Source organism: Myotis daubentonii, chromosome 2 (genome assembly GCF_963259705.1).
Source record: "Myotis daubentonii chromosome 2, mMyoDau2.1, whole genome shotgun sequence".
NCBI classification, from domain to species: domain Eukaryota; kingdom Metazoa; phylum Chordata; class Mammalia; order Chiroptera; family Vespertilionidae; genus Myotis; species Myotis daubentonii.
This window is the reverse complement of record NC_081841.1, coordinates 104,799,339-104,813,381: the sequence shown is the minus strand read 5'-3', so window position 1 is coordinate 104,813,381 and position 14,043 is coordinate 104,799,339. Positions and strand designations below refer to the sequence as shown.

At 40.8% G+C, this 14,043-nt stretch overlaps 1 protein-coding gene across 3 annotated transcripts in view; it reads left to right on the top strand.

Annotated features, from left to right (window-relative positions):
* Positions 1-14,043, top strand: part of KATNAL1 (katanin catalytic subunit A1 like 1) — a 107,584-nt gene that overhangs the window by 23,721 nt on the left and 69,820 nt on the right. The gene's annotated exons all lie outside the window — the stretch shown is intronic.

Genomic DNA, 14,043 nt, shown 5'->3' with positions numbered 1-14,043 from the left:
AGTCCTACAGTAAAATGGGTGTGAGAGCCAGTACTGAAATAGAATGGACTGGATTTGGTGATTAATTAGATATAGAGAATGAGAGCAAAATTGGAACAGATAATGAAATTTCCAGACCAGGATGTTGAATAAGAATGGGAAATGAGAACCAGAGTTTAAGAGAGATTGAGATTAGTGGTGGTTATTTAGGAATCACCAGCAAGGGAAGGAATTTTAAGAAAGAAAATATTTAAGGTCGTTCTTTGTATGATGGAATATGTTATTTGCTTAATATGATTCACAGGTTGAAATTAAACTCATTTTCTTAACATTCTGAAGTCATATTCTCTTCCAAAATCCTGTTTGCGGAGAAAGGGATGGACTCTAGTTTTAGACTCTCGGTAGCATGTAGGTAGCAGTGCTGATGAACTGCAATAACTGACATTTACTGCGTTCTTGACTGTGAACCAGGTACTGTGCTAATAAGTTTTTACATGGTTTATTTCTTTTTTTTTAATTAAATCTTTATTGTTCAGATTATTACATTTGTTCCTCTTTTTCCCCCCCATATCTCCCCTCCTCCCAGTTCCCGCCCCACCATCTGCCCTCACTCCCCACCCACTGTCCTCATCCATAGGTGCATGATTTTTGTCCAGTCTCTTCCCGCATCTCCCATACCCCTTTCCCCCCCAAGAATAGTCAGTCCATTCCCTTTCTATGTCCCTGATTCTATTATAATCACCAGTTCATTCTGTTCATCAGATTATTTATTCACTTGATTTTTAGATTCACTTGTTGATAGATGCATATTTGTTGTTCATAATTTGTATCTTTACCTTTTTCTTCCTCTTCCTCTTCTTAAAGGGCACCTTTCAGCATTTCATATAATACTGGTTTGGTGGTGATGAACTCCTTTAGCTTTTCCTTATCTGTGAAGCTCTTTATCTGACCTTCAATTCTGAATGATAGCTTTGCTGGATAAAGTAATCTTGGTTGTAGGTTCTTGGTGTTCATCACTTTGAATATTTCTTGCCACTCCCTTCTGGCCTGCAAAGTTTCTGATGAGAAATCAGCTGACAGTCGTATGGGTATTCCCTTGTAGGTAACTGAGTTTCTTTCTCTTGCTGTTTTTAAGATTCTCTCTTTATCTTTTGCTCTTGGCATTTTAATTATGATGTGTCTTGGTGTGGTCCTCTTTGGATTCCTTTTGTTTGGGGTTCTCCGCGCTTCTTGGACCTGTAAGTCCATTTCTTTCACCAGGTGGGGGAATTTTTCTGTCATTATTTCTTCGAATAGGTTTTCAATATCTTGCTCTCCCTCATCTTCTGGCACCCCTATAATTCTGATGTTGGTACGCTTGAAGCTGTCCCAGAGGCTCCTTACACTATCCTCGCATTTTTGGATTCTTTTTTCATTTTGCTTTTCCGGTTGGGTGTTTTTTGCTTCCTCGCATTTCAAATCATTGACTTGATTCTTGCGCTCCTCTGGTCTGCTGTCGGGAGTCTGTATAATATTCGTTATTTCAGTCCGTGTATGCTTAATTTCTAGTTGGTTCTCCAACATAACATCGAGAGTCTTATTAGTTTTCGTGTAGATCTCATTAAGTTTATCGGCGGCTTCTAAACAGTTCTTGAGAGACCTTAAAAGTGTGGTTCTGAATTCTATATCTTCCATTGACAATTTTGTCCTGTTTCTTTGTCTCCGCATTTTGTTATGCTTCCTTGGTGCACCCCCTAGTGGTCTTTGTTCGCAGTCTTATAGTTAAACCTTGATTGTTGTAGCTAATAGCAGGGAGGGGTTGACCTCCAGGCCAAGTGGCTATGAGAATCAGCTGTGTCAGCAGTGAGAGAACTTCTGTCCTCTAGGGAGGTGCTAATCTAGCCTTTGCCTGAGGCTATCCGGCAAATGCCTCTGTGCAGGGCTTGGGCAGGGCGGGTCGAACAGGATCAACAGGGTGGACCGGAGAGAGCAGTTATGGAGGCTCTCAGTCCTGTCCCCAGGGGCTCTGCCTCTGAGTCCCAGCACCCGCTGCAAAGCTCGGAGAGAAAGCTGCACTCGCTCTGATCGAAGCCAGACAGTCCCGCTTCTCCCGTTTGAGTCTGGGTCCCTAAAGACTCGCCTGGATCTGGAGCTCAGAGTCTGCGACTCCCTCCCGATTGAAAACGCCAACCGCACCCTCCGCCGCCAGCCTGCTCCGTGCACGCTGCACCTCAGAATTTGACTTCAGCACTGCGCCTCCTCTGAGTGTCTGTATGCGTTTCTCTTTCCTCCTAGTTGTAGGACTTCCACTCAGCCAGAGTTCCTATGGTTCTGGGTGATGTCCGTTCCGTCTTTTAGTTTCACTTTTGAAGTAGTTGTTCAAAGCAGCAAACTCCGGCGTTAACCTATGCCGCCATCTTGGTTCTCCTACATGGTTTATTTCTTAATCGTCACAACCACCCTCTAAAATAAGTACTATTTTTTCATCCCTATTTTTTTTTAATTGCTTAAAGCATTACAAAGAGTATTACATATGTCTCATTTTTTTCCCCCTGCCCTTGACAATCCCCTGGCCTCCCCTACCCCCCAGTGTCTTATGTCCATTGGTTATGCTTATAAGCATGCATACAAGTCCTTCGGTTGATCTCTTACCCACTCCCAGCCTGCCCTCCCACCCTCCCCGGCCTTCCTGCTGTAGTTTGACAGTCTGTTCGAGGCAGCTCTGCCTCTGTATCTATTTTTGTTCATAAGTTTATAATGGTCTTTATTATCCAGAAATGAGTGAGATCATGTGGTATTTTTCCTTCATTGACTGGCTTATTTCACTTAGTATAAGGCTCTCCAGTTCCATCCATGCTGTTGCAAATGGTAAGAGTTCCTTCTTTTTTACAGCAGCATAGTATTCCATCGTGTAGATGTACCACAGTTTTCTAATCCATTCATCTACAGATGGGCACTTAGGCTGTTTCCAGATCTTAGCTATGGTGAATTGTGCTGCTATGAACATAGGGGTGCATATATCCTTTCTGACTGGTGTTTCTGGTTTCTTGGGATATATTCCTAGAAGTGGGATCACAGGGTCAAGTGGGAGTTCCATTTGTAGTTTTTTGAGGAAACTCCATACTGTCTTCCATAGTGGCTGCACCAGTCTGCATTCCCACCAGCAGTGCACGAGTGTTCCTTTTTCTCCACATCCTCTCCAACACTTCTCGTTTGTGGATTTGTTGATGATAGCCATTCTGACAGGTGTGAGATGGTACCTCATTGTTGTTTTGATTTGCATCTCTCAGATGATTAGTGTCTTTGAGCATGTTTTCATATGTCTCTTGGCTTTCTGAATGTCCTCTTTTGAAAGGTGTCTATTTAGGTCCTTTGCCCATTTTTTGATTGGATTGTTTATCTTCCTTTTGTTAAGTTCTATGAGTTCCCTATAAATTTTGGAGATTAGGCCCTTATCAGATATGACATTGGCAAATATGTTTTCCCACGCAGTGGGTTTTCTTGTTGTTTTGTTGATGGTTTCTTTTGCTGTGCAGAAGCTTTTTATTTTGATATAGTCCCTTTTGTTTATTTTCTCCTTAGTTTCCAATGCCCTAGGAGCTGTATTGGTGAAGAAATTGCTTCAGCATATGTCTGAGATTTTGTTGCCTTTGGATTCTTCTAGTATTTGTATGGTTTCCCATCGTATATTTAAGTCCTTTATCCATTTTGAGTTTATTTTTGTGTATGGTGTAAGTTGGTGGTCTAGTTTCATTTTCTTGCATGTATCTGTCCAGTTTTCCCAACACCATTTATTGAAGAGACTATCTTGACTCCATTGTATGTTCTTGCCTCTTTTGTCAAATATTAATTGAGCATATTGGTTCGGGCCAATTTCTGGGCTCTCTATTCTATTCCATTGATCTACATGTCTGTTCTTGTGCCAGTACCAGGCAGTTTTGAGAACAGTGGCTTTGTAATACAGCTTGATATCTGGTATTGAGATCCCACCTACTTTGTTCTTTCTCAGGATCGCTGCAGCTATTCGGGGTCGTTTTTCATTCCAGATGAATTGTTGGAGAGTACGTTCTAGGTCTGTGAAATATGCCATTGGTATTTTAATGGGAAGTGCGTTGAATTTATAGATTGCTTTGGGCAGTATGGACATTTTAATGATGTTGATTCTACCAATCCAAGAACATGGTATGTTCTTCCATCTGTTTATGTCTTCCTCTATATCTTTTTTCAACGTCCTGTAGTTTTCTGAGTAGAGGTCTTTTGCCTCTTTAGTTAAGTTTATTTCTAGGTAGCTTAATTTTTTTGGTGCGATGGTAAATGGGATTGCTTTTTTAGTCTCTCTGCACATTCACTATTGGTGTATAGAAATGCCATAGATTTCTTGGAGTTAATTTTGTATCCTGCTACATTGCCGAATTCTTTTATTAAGTCTAATAGTTTATTGATGGAGTCTTTAGGGTTTTTAAAGTATAATATCACGTCATCTGCAAATAAGGACAGTTTTACTTCTTCTTTTCCAATTTGGATGCCTTTTATTTCTTCTTCTTGTCTAATTGCAATGGCTAATACTTCCAGTACTATGTCAAACAGGAGTGATGAGAGTGGGCATCCCTGTCTTGTTCCTGTTCTTAGGGCAAATGGTGTTAGTTTTTGTCCATTGAGTATGATATTGGCTGTGGGTTTGTCATATATGGCTTTTATTATGTTGAGGTATGATCCTTCAATTCCCACCTTGCTGAGAGTTTTTATAAAAAATGGGTGTTGAATTTTGTCAAACGCTTTTTCTGCATCAATTGATATGACCATGTGGTTTTGTTCTTTCAATTTGTTTATGTGATGTATCACGTTTATTGATTTGCGGATATTGTACCATCCTTGCATCCCTGGGATAAATCCTACTTGGTCGTGGTGTATGATCTTTCTGATGTACTGCTGGATCCGATTTGCTAAGATTTTGTTGAGGATTTTGGCATCTATGTTCATGAGGGATATTTTCCTGTAATTCTCTTTCATTGTGTTGTCTTTACCTGGTTTTGGTATTAGGGTGATGCTGGCTTCATAGAATGAGCTTGGAAGTGTTCCTTCCTCTTGGATTTTTTTGTAGTAGTCTGAGGAGGATAGGTTTTAGCTCTTCTTTGAATGTTTGGTAAAACTGCCCTGTGAAGCCGTCTGGTCCTGGGCTTTTGTTTGCTGGAAGCTTTTTGATGACTACTTCAATTTCTTCCATAGTTATTGGCCTATTGAGATTTTTAGATTCTTCCTGATTTAGTTTTGGAATGTTGTATTTTTCTAGGAATATGTCCATTTCCTCCAGGTTGTCTAATTTGATGGAGTAGAGTTGTCCATAGTATTGTTTAACAATCATTTGTATTTCTGTGGGGTCTGTTGTTATTTAGCCTCTGTCATTTCTGATTTTGTTTATTTGGGTCCTCTCTCTTTGCTTCTTGGTGAGCCTGGCTAGAGGTTCATCAATCTTGTTTATCCTTTCAGAGAACCAGCTCTTGGTTTCATTGATTTTATGTAGTGTTTTTTTGGTCTCTATGTCATTTATTTCTGCTCTAATCTTTATTATCTCTTTCCTTCTGCTCACTCTGGGCTTATCTTGTTGCTCTCTTTCTAATTCTTTGAGATGTAGAGTTAGATGATTTACTACCATTTTTTCTTGTTTGTTGAGATAGGCCTGTAGAGCTATAAACTTCCCTCTCAGGACTGCTTTCATTGTGTCCCATAGGTTTTGGATTGTTGTGTTTTCCTTTTTTTTTTTTTTGCTGGCCAAATCTAGAATATTTTTTTAAATTAAATCTTTATTGTTCAGATTATTACATTTGTTCCTCTTTTTTCCCCCCATAACTCCCCTCCTCCCAGTTCCCGCCCCACCATCTGCCCTCACTCCCCACCCACTGTCCTCATCCATAGGTGCACGATTTTTGTCCAGTCTCTTCCCGCATCTCCCACACCCCTTTCCCCCCCAAGAATAGTCAGTCCATTCCCTTTCTATGTCCCTGATTCTATTATAATCACCAGTTCATTCTGTTCATCAGATTATTTATTCACTTGATTCTTAGATTCACTTGTTGATAGATGCATATTTGTTGTTCATATTTTGTATCTTTACCTTTTTCTTCCTCTTCCTCTTCTTAAAGGATACCTTTCAGCATTTCATATAATACAAGTTTGGTGGTGATGAACTCCTTTAGCTTTTCCTTATCTGTGAAGCTCTGTATCTGACCTTCAATTCTGAATGATAGCTTTGCTGGATAAAGTAATCTTGGTTGTAGGTTCTTGGCATTCATCACTTTGAATATTTCTTGCCACTCCCTTCTGGCCTCAAAGTTTCTGTTGAGAAATCCGCTGACAGCCGTATGGGTATTCCCTTGTAGGTAACTGAGTTTTTTTCTCTTGCTGCTTTTAAGATTCTCTCTTTGTCTTTTGCTCTTGGCATTTTAATTATGATGTGTCTTGGTGTGGTTCTCTTTGGATTCCTTTTGTTTGGGGTTCTCTGCGCTTCTTGGACCTGTAAGTCTATTTCTTTCACCAGGTGGGGGAAGTTTTCTGTCATTCTTTCTTCAAATAGGTTTTCAATATCTTGCTCTCTCTCATCTTCTGGCACCCCTATAATTCTGATGTTGGTACGCTTGAAGCTGTCCCAGAGGCTCCTTACACTATCTTCGTATTTTTGGATTCTTTTTTCATTTTGCTTTTCTGGTTGGGTGTTTTTTGCTTCCTCACATTTCAATTCTTTGACTTGATTCTTGCGCTCCTCTGGTCTGCTGTTGGATCTCTGTATAATATTCTTTATTTCAGTCAGTGTATGCTTAATTTCTAGTTGGTTCTTTATCACAACATTGAGGGTCTCATTAGATTTCTTGAGGATCTCACTACCTTTATCGGCAGTTTTTAGAAAATTATTGAAAGACCTTAAAAGTGTGGTTTTGAGCTCTATATCTTCCATTTCTGACATCTGCGTCCTGTTTCTTTGTCTCCACATTTTTTATGCTTTCTTGGTGCAACCTCTAGTGGTCTTTATGCGCAGTCTTGCTGTAGTTAAGCTTAGATTGTTGTAGGTAATACTGGCGGGGATTTGACCTCCAGGCCAACTGGCTGTGAGAATCAGCTGTGTCTGCAGTGAGAGAACATCTGTCCTCTAGGGAGGTGCTAATCTAGCCTTTGCCTGAGGCTATCTGGCAAATGGCTCTGTGCAGGGCTTGGGCAGGGCGGGTCGAACAGGATCAACAGGGTGGGCCGGAGAGAGCAGTTATGGCTGCTCTCAGTCCCGTCCCCAGGGGCTCTGCCTTTCAGAGTCCCAGCAACCGCTGCAAACCTCGGAGAGAAAGCTGCCTCCGAGTTCCGACCGAAGCCAGATAGTCCCGCTTCTCCTGTTTGAGTCTGGGTCCCTAAACACTCGTCCGGATCTGGAGCTCAGAGTCTGTGACTCCCTCCCGATTGAAAACGCCAACCACGCCCTCAGCCACCAGCCCGCTCTGCATGCACTCCGCACCTTAGTATTTGACTTCAGCACTGCGCATCCTCTGAGTCTCGGTATGTGTTTCTCTTTCCTCCTAGTTGTAGGACTTCCACTCAGCCAGCGTTCCTGTGGTTCTGGGTGATGTCCGTTCCGTCTTTTAGTTGTATTTTTGAAGTGGTTGTTCAAGGCAGCAAACTCCGGCATTAACCTATGCCTCCATCTTAGTTCTCTAGCTGTTGTGTTTTCATTGTCATTAGTTTCCAGAATTTTTTTAAATTTCTTCTTTGATCTCATTGATAACCCAATCAATATTTAATAACATGCTATTCAGCTTCCAAGTGTTTGAGTGTTTTGAGTTGTTTTTATTGTAGTTTATTTCTAATATTATGCCCTTGTCTTCTGAGAAGATGCTTGGTATGATTTCAATCTTCTTGAATTTGGGGAGAAGTTGTTTGTGACCCAATATGTGGTTTGTTTTTGAATATGTCCCATGAGCACTTGAGAAGAACGTGTATTTTGTGGCTTTGGGGTGAAGTGTTCTGAAGATGTCAATTAGGTCCATCTGATCTAGTGAGTCATTTAGGATTGCTGTTTCTTTGCCCATTTTTTGTCTAGAGGATTTATGCAGTGATGTCATTGGTGTATTAAAGTCTCCTACTATGATTGTATTGTTGTCTATCTCTCCCTTGATATCTTCCAGGAGTTTTTTTTTTTTTATGTATGTGGGTGCTCCTGCATTGGGTGCATATATGTTTATCAGGGTTATATCCTCTTGTTGTATTGATCCCTTTAGTATTATGAAGTGGCCTCCCTTATCTCTTGTTATGGCCTTCACTTTGAGGTCTATTTTGTCCGATGTAAGTATTGCTACCCCAGCTTTCTTTTCATTTCCATTTGCCTGAAAGATATTTTTCCATCCCTTCACTTTCAGTCTGTGTGAGTTCCCTTCTAATGAGGTGGGTCTCTTGTAGACAGCAAATGTATGGGTCATGATTTTTTATCCATTCAGCTACTCGATGTCTTTTGGTTGGAGCATTTAGTCCGTTTACGTTTAAAGTTATTATTGAAAGGTACTTGTTTGTAGCCATTTCTTTTTTGTGTGTGGCTGTTTTCTTTCTGAGCTTTTTATTTCTTCTTTTCATACCAGTCCCTTTAGCATTTCTTGCATTGCTGGCTTGGTGGCGATAAACTCCCTTAGCTTTTTTTTGTCTGTGAAGCTTCTTATTTCCCCTTCAATTTTGAATGATAGCTTTGCTGGATAGAGTATTCCTGGATTCAGTCCTTTGCTTTGCATCACTTTGTAAATTTCTGTCCATTCTTTTCTGGCCTGATGTGTTTCTGTTGAGAAATCATTTGATAATCTAATGGGAGATCCCATGAATGTAATTTTCTGTCTCTCTCTTGCAGCCTTTAAAATTCTCTCTTTGTCCTGAACATTTGCCATGGTAATTATGATGTGTCTTGGTGTGGGTCTTTTTGGGTTCACCTTGTTTGGAACTCTCTGTGCTTGTGTGATTTTTGTCTTCCCCATCTCTGGGAAGTTTTCTGATATTATTTCTTCAAATAGGTTTCTAACCCTTGTTCCTCTTTCTGCTGTTCTGGCACCCCTATTATTTGTATGTTGTTTCTTTTCATGTTGTCCCATTGCTCCCTTAGGCTCTCCTCCTGTCTTTTAATTTTTTTCTGCAATTGCAGTTCAGTTTGGGTGTGTTTTGTTTTCCTGTCTTCTAATTTGCTTATTCGGTCCTCCGCTTCTCCTAGTCTATTGTTGAAACCTTCAATGGTGTTTTTTATTGCAGCTATATCACTCTTCATTCCTTCTTGGTTCTTACATAATTAATTGATTTTTTTTTCATCTGTTTCTTCTTGCTTCTTGTGTAAGTTGTTGATTTTTTTCCTCTATCCGGTTTATGCACTCTAGGACCCTTAATCTGAATTCTTTTTCTGTCATGTTGCATGACTCTGTATCACTTAGCTGCTTTTCTGGTGAGGCCTCCTTTTCTTTCCTTTGGGGGTTTCTTTGTCTACCCATGTTTGATCTCACTGCCATATCTATATGTTTAGTCGTTCAGTGGCTGCTCCTTGGGTGGCAGTGGCTCCTCGGGCTGCGGTTTCTCCTCGGGCGGTTGTGGTAGCAGCTGCTTCTCAGTTGGTAGCAGCTCCTGTGGTGGGTGCTGTTCACAGTTGTGGTGGCTAATCTGGCTGGTTGGGGGAGGCTTCACACAAAGCTGCCGTTCCTCAGACAGAGGGTGTGGTGATCAGGAGGCTGCTGTTCCTTGGATGGGGGCGGTCTACACCTGTTTTCTTTTTCTGAGAGTTCATTATTGGTGTATAAAAATGCCATTGATTTGTGAATGTTGACTTTGTATCCTGTTACCATGCTGAATTCATTTATTAAGTCTAGTAGTTTCCTGGTAGAGTCTTTAGGGGTTTCTATGTACAATATCATGTCATCTGCGAATAATGACAGTTTTACTTCCTCCTTTCCATTTTGGATGCCTCTTATCTCTTCTTTTTGCTTGATTGCTGTGGCTAGGACTTCCAGTTCTATGTTGAATAAGAGTGATAAGAACATACATTATTGTCTTGTTCCTCTTCTTAAGGGAAATGCTTTTACTTTTTGCTCATTGAGTTTTAATGTTGCATAGGTTTATCATATATTGCCTTTATTATGTTGAGGTATGGTCCCTCTATTCCCACATCACTGCAAATTTTTATCAAAAAAGGGTGCTATATTTTGTCAGATGCTTTTTCTGCATCTATTGATATGATTAAGTGGTTTTTATTTTTCAATTTGTTTATGTGATGTATCACATTTATTGATTTGTGAATATTGTACCAGCCTTGCATCCCTGGAACAAATCCCACTTGATCCTGTGTATGATCTTTTCAATGTATTGCTGGATCCTATTTGTAAATATTTTATTGAGGATTTTAGCATCTGTGTTCAGCAGGGATGTTGGCCTGTACTTTTCTTTCTTTGTAGTGCCTTTATCTGGTTTTGGAATTAGGATAATAATGCCAGCTTCATAAAAGGAGCTTGGAAGTGTTCCTTGCCCTTAAATTTTTTTGAATGGTTTGAGGAGGATAGGTGTTAGTTCTTCTTTGAATGCTTGGTAAAATTCACCTGTAAATCCATCCAGTCCGGGACTCTTGTTAGCTGGAGGTTTTTTAATTCCTGCTTCAATTTCATCAGTTGTTATTGGCCTATTCAGGTTTTCTGATTTCTTCCTGATTGAGTTTTGGAAGATTGTATGTTTCTAGGAATTTGTCCATTTTACCCAGGTTGTCCAGTTTGTTGGCATATAGTTTTTCATAATATTTGCTTATAATACTTTGTATTTTTCTTATGTCACTCTTTCATTTCTGATTTTATTTATTTGGGTCCTCTCTCTTTGTTTCTGGATGAGTCTGGATAGGGTTCAATCTTGTTTATCTTTTCAAAGAACCAGCTCTTGGATTTAGTGATGTTTGGTACTTTTTTTTTTTTTTTTAGTTTCTATGTCATTTATTTATACTATGATCTTTATTATTTCCTTCCTTCTACTTTCTCTGTGCTTTTCTTGCTGTTCTCTTTCTAATTCACTTAGTTTTAGGTTAGTTTATTAATCCTTTTTCTTGTTTCTTGAGGTAGGCCTGTAGTGCTATGAATTTCCCTCTCACGACTGCTTTCTCTGTGTCCCATATGTTTTGGGTGGTTGTATGTTCCTTTTCATTTGTTTCCAGGAAGTTTTTAATTACTTGCTTGATCTCATTGGTAAACCATTCAAACATGCTATTTAGCCTCCATGTATTTGAGTGTTTTTGAATTTTTTAATTGTGGCTGATCCAGTGAGATGGGACGGCACCGGTGAGGCCGAAACAGCCCCAGTGAGGCCGGGACGGCCCCGGTGAGGTCGGGATAGCTCCAGTGAGGTTGGGACAGCCCCGGTGAGGTCGAGACTGCCCCAGTGAGGTTGGGACGGCCCTGGTGAGGTTGAGACAGCCCCAGTGAGACCGAAATGGCCTGGGTGAGTTTGGAATGGCCCGGGTGAGGTCGGGATGGCCCCGGTGAGGTTGAAACGGCATCTGGGGCTGGAATGGCCCCGGTGATGTCGAGACGCCACCGGTGAGGTCGAGACGGCCCCGGTGAGGTTGGGAAGCCACCAGTGAGGTCGGCACGGCCCCAGTGAGGTTGAAACGGCCCCAGTGAGGTCGGGACGGCCCCGGTAAGGTTGAAACGGCCCTGGTGAGGTCGGGACGGCCCCGGTGAGGTTGAAACGGCCCCGGTGAGGTCGGGATGGCCCTGGTGAGGTTGAAACGGCCCCGGTGAGGTCAGGACGGTCCCGGTGAGGCTGGGACAGCCCCGGTGAGGCCGAAACGGCCCCGGTAAAGTTGGAATGTCCCTGCGGAGGTTGAGATGGCCTTGGTGAGGTCGAGACGGCCCCGGTGAGGTTGAAACAGCCCCGGTGAGGCTGAGACGGCCCCGGTGAGGTTGGGATGGCTCCAGTGAGGTTGGGACAGATAATGGGGACCAGTATAGACTGATGAACAGGGTTAGATGCAGAGGCAGAGCAGCATTGAACAGACTGTCAAACTACAGTGGGAAGCCTGGGGAGGGTTTGGGGAGGGTTAAGAGATCAACCGAAGGACTTATATGCATGCATATAAGAATAACCAATGGACACAAGACACTAGTGGGTAGGGGCTAGGGGAATGTCAAGGCGGGGGGAAGGAGACATATGTAATACTCTTTGTAATACTTCAAGAAATAAAAATTATTTAATTGTGGTTGATTTCTAAATTCATGCCATTGTGATCCAAGAAGATGCTTGGTATTATATCAGTTTTCTTGAATATGTATAAATTTGTTTCATGCCCTAACATGGGTCTATCTTTGAGAATGTTCCATGTGCACTTGAGAAGCATGGGAGCATGTCTGTGAGCTTCCCCTAACTCTGCTACAATTAATTTTAATCCCTCTTCTACAGTTAATTTTAGAACTGGAAATTACCATTAAAGAATAAATTCTGTGAAGTCATGTGATTTATGAAGAAGGTATCACTGTAGTTCATTGGGAAAGGTGGGTCTTATCAATAAAAGCTTCTAGGTTAGTTGAATACCTGTGTGTGTGTGTGTGTGTGTGTGTGTGTGTGTGTAATCTTCAACTCCTACCTCACACTATATAGAAAAATTAATTTGAAATAGATCAACCCTAAAATGTTAACACATTGTATACGGGAAACGTATTTATATGTTTTACGTATTTATACGTTCTACCAGTGTAGTAGAGCGCGGGACACGTATTAATATGTTTTTTATAGACTAGCGGTAGAATGTGGGCAACGTATAAATACGTAAACTAAAGTTATTGTAATTTTACTGAACGTTGCCATTTGCGCAAAAAATTAGCAAAAATGGCCCGCGACACCTGTTAGCGCGAGATAAAAACTACCCACAAACAATGTGTTAAAAGTAACAAAATAAGTCTTCCCGAAGGTAACATAAAAGAATGTCATCATGATCTTGGGGTAGCAAAGATTTATTAGAAACTGGATACTAAAGCATAAAAGATAAAAAATTGGTAAGTCAGAATTCTAAAATTATGAACTTTTTTTCATCAAGAGACCTACCATAAGAATAAAAAGGCAAGCCATATAGTGGGAGAGGATACTTGCATATATTTGACAAAGGACTTGTGTCCCGAATATATATAGGCACATCTCTTATTGTGCTTCACTTTATTGTGCTTAGCAGATGTTACTTTTTTTTTTTAATAAATTCAAGGTTTGTGGTAACTCTATGTTGAGCAGATCTATTGGCACCATTTTTTTTCCGACAGCATTTGCTCACTTTGGGTCTCTGTGGCAAATTTTGATACTTCTCATAATATTTCAACCTTTTTTACTACTATATTTGTTGTTATCTGTGATCAGTGATCTTTGATGCTACTATTGTAATTGGTTTTGGGCTCCATGAACTGTGCATATATGCACAGTGAATTTAATCGATAAATGTGTGTGTTCTGATTGCTCCACCAATCCCCATCCTTGTACCCCCCTCAAGTCTTTCTATTCCTTGAGACACAACAATATTGAAATTAGGCCAATTAATAACCCTACAATGGCTGATAAGTATTTAGTGAAAAGAAAGGTCACACATTTCTCACTTTAACCCAAAAGCTAGACATGATTAAGCTCAATGAGGAAGGCATGTTGAAAGCTGAGATAAGCTGAAAGCTATAGTCCTTTGGTGCCAAACAGCCAAGTTGTGAATGTAAAGGAAAAGTTCTTGAAGGAAAGTAAAAATGCTTCTCCAGTGAACACATTAGTGAAATGGCTTTATTGCTGATGTGGAGACTGTTTTAGGTGTCTGGATAGAAGATCAAACCAACCACAACACTTATTTAAGCCAAAGTGTAACCCAGAGCAAGGCCTTAACTCTCTTTAATTCTGTTAAGTCTGAGAGAGGTGAGGAAACTGCAGAAGAAAGGAAGCTGCAGAGGAAGCTACAGAAGTTGTTTCATGAGGTGTAAGGAAAGAAGCTGTCGCCATAACATAAAAGTGCAAGGCGAAGCAGCAAGTGCTGATGTAGAAGCATCAGCAAATGTCCAGAAGATCTAGCTGAGATAATTAATGAAGGCA